We start from the raw sequence: 2,500 nt of genomic DNA, 5'->3' as shown, positions 1-2,500 counted from the left end.
CCGATACAAGTCGGGCCCCTCTTTTAGAGATGCTCGTCGGGGTAACCCAAAAGGACCCGGAGACGCCGTCGGGAGATCGGGGAAGAGTTTTCTTTTCTGCATGAGCGTTCGAGTTCCCTGGAATCCTCTAGCAGGGAGATAGGGTTTGGAACGCGAAGAGCACCGCAGTTGCGGCGGTGTCCCGATCTTCCCCTCGGACCTTGAAAATCCGGGAGAGGGCCACGTGGAGGTGTCGCGCCGGTTCGTACCCATATCCGCAGCAGGTCTCCAAGGTGAAGAGCCTCTAGTCGATAGAATAATGTAGGTAAGGGAAGTCGGCAAATTGGATCCGTAACTTCGGGATAAGGATTGGCTCTGAGGATCGGGGCGTGTCGGGCTTGGTCGGGAAGTGGGTCAGCGCTAACGTGCCGGGCCGGGGCGAGGTGAGTGCCGTAGGGGTGCCGGTAAGTGCGGGCGTTTAGCGCGGGCGTGGTCTGCTCTCGCCGTTGGTTGGCCTCGTGCTGGCCGGCGGTGCAGGATGCGCGCGCCTGCGCGGCGTTCGCGCCCCGGTGCTTCAACCTGCGTGCAGGATCCGAGCTCGGTCCCGTGCCTTGGCCTCCCACGGATCTTCCTTGCTGCGAGGCCGCGTCCGCCTTAGCGTGCTCCTCCGGGGGCGCGCGGGTGCGCGGATTCTCTTCGGCCGCCATTCAACGATCAACTCAGAACTGGCACGGACTGGGGGAATCCGACTGTCTAATTAAAACAAAGCATTGCGATGGCCCTAGCGGGTGTTGACGCAATGTGATTTCTGCCCAGTGCTCTGAATGTCAACGTGAAGAAATTCAAGCAAGCGCGGGTAAACGGCGGGAGTAACTATGACTCTCTTAAGGTGGCCAAGTGGCGGCGGTGTGGCTGCATCCGGACTTGGCTTTTCGAAGTGCGGTCTTGATGTAGTCGTGCTGCTGCTGCGAGGCGCCTTCCTTGGGTTATAGTTACAGGGAGAGTGATGCGCAATACATGGGCCTAGCCCTCTTAGCCTCTCCTCTCCTGCGGTCTTCTCCCCTTCTCGTGGGCCCGCTGATTTTTGCAGAGTGGAAGACCGCACCAGGGGCTTGGGGGGGTTACCAGCCCCCCCTCGCATTATCCCTTTATAGTTGGGGGCAGCCGACAAGAAACAAGAGATGGTGGCCCTTCCGCTGAAGGTGCCACCCCAGCTACCCCAGCACCTATCCGGCCAACCGGCCGTAACGAAAATGCGATAGTTTGTGTAGCTCCCTTTGCTTGCAGTGAGTGCCACCGCACTTTTACCACGAAGAACGGTCTCGGGGTCCATCGCCGCCGCCAACACCTTGCGGCCGCCAACGCTGAGATCGTGACGGAGAGGCATCGTGCGAGGTGGACGGAGGAAGAAGTCCTGTCGCTCGCCAAGGCAGAGGCCGAACTGTTCCTTGAGAGGGACGCCCGGTTCTTCTTCGTTAATCAAGAGCTTATCAGGATGTTCCCCGACCGAACGCTTGAGGCAATCAAGTGCCGACGGCGGCAAGCTGCCCACAAGCAGCTTGTCCGCCAATTCATGGAGGCGCTTGAGATCGGTCGGGGGGAAGAGCCGGCGTCCCGCCGGGGAGCAGCGGGCTCGCTGCCTGACGCGGGCGAGGCCGCTGCGCCGCCCGTCGACGCAGCCGAGGACTTCGCGGCCGACACCACCGGGCCGCCGCCGGAGGGGCCGACTGACGCCGCCATCTGGGAGCATCTGGCGGGGCTACCTGCTTCCGCCCAGCGTTTCTCTGCCCTGGATCGAGTCATTGGTCTGGGGCGGGGCACGCCGCCCGATGTCATCCTGGGCATGCTCCCGGATGCCCTTGCGTCGGTCGGGTCCAGGGGGGAGAGGTCGATCACCAGGACACAGCGGCCGCGCCACTCATCCAAGCGGCCGCCTGCCGCCCCGCCGCTGCAGAAGCGCAAGCGGCGCCGCTGGGAGTTCGCGCGGACACAGGACGCCTTCCGTAGGTCGCGTGCACGTTGCGTGCGCGGCTTGCTGGACGGCACCCTGCTGCAGCCGCCACCCGACATCCCCGGTCTGCTGGACTTCTGGGCGGACCTCTTCACGAAGAAGCCGATCTCCACCGCTGGCTTCATCCGTGACCGCCTTCTCCCGCACTCGGAGCCTGTCGCTCCTGAGTGCCTATGGGGGCCGGTCACACGTGAGGAGGTCGCTGCTGCCTTGCCGCCCAGGGGATCGGCGGCCGGGCCGGACGGCCTGACTCCAGCGGAGCTGCGGCGCCTGCCGCATGAAGTCCTGGTGAAACTCCTGAACCTCTTCCTCCTGGCCCGCGCCCTCCCCGAGCGTCTGCTTCGCGCCCGGACGTCACTTCTCCCCAAAACGGCTGCACCAACATCCCCCGCTGACTTTCGCCCCATCACGGTCTGCTCGGTGTTGGCGCGGACCTTTCACAAGGTTCTCGCGTCACGCCTGATGCGCGCATGTGCTGTGGACGAACGTCAGCGGGCATTCATCCCCCGG

General features: G+C 63.8%; 1 pseudogene; it reads left to right on the top strand.

Moving 5' to 3' along the window:
• LOC124566144 overlaps positions 1-2,500 on the top strand; it is a 7,959-nt pseudogene that overhangs the window by 2,016 nt on the left and 3,443 nt on the right.

The sequence above is a fragment of the Schistocerca americana genome, unplaced genomic scaffold (assembly GCF_021461395.2).
Source record: "Schistocerca americana isolate TAMUIC-IGC-003095 unplaced genomic scaffold, iqSchAmer2.1 HiC_scaffold_137, whole genome shotgun sequence".
Lineage (NCBI taxonomy): Eukaryota > Metazoa > Arthropoda > Insecta > Orthoptera > Acrididae > Schistocerca > Schistocerca americana.
The sequence above is the reverse complement of the archived record's forward strand: the minus strand, read 5'-3'. Positions and strand labels throughout refer to the sequence as shown.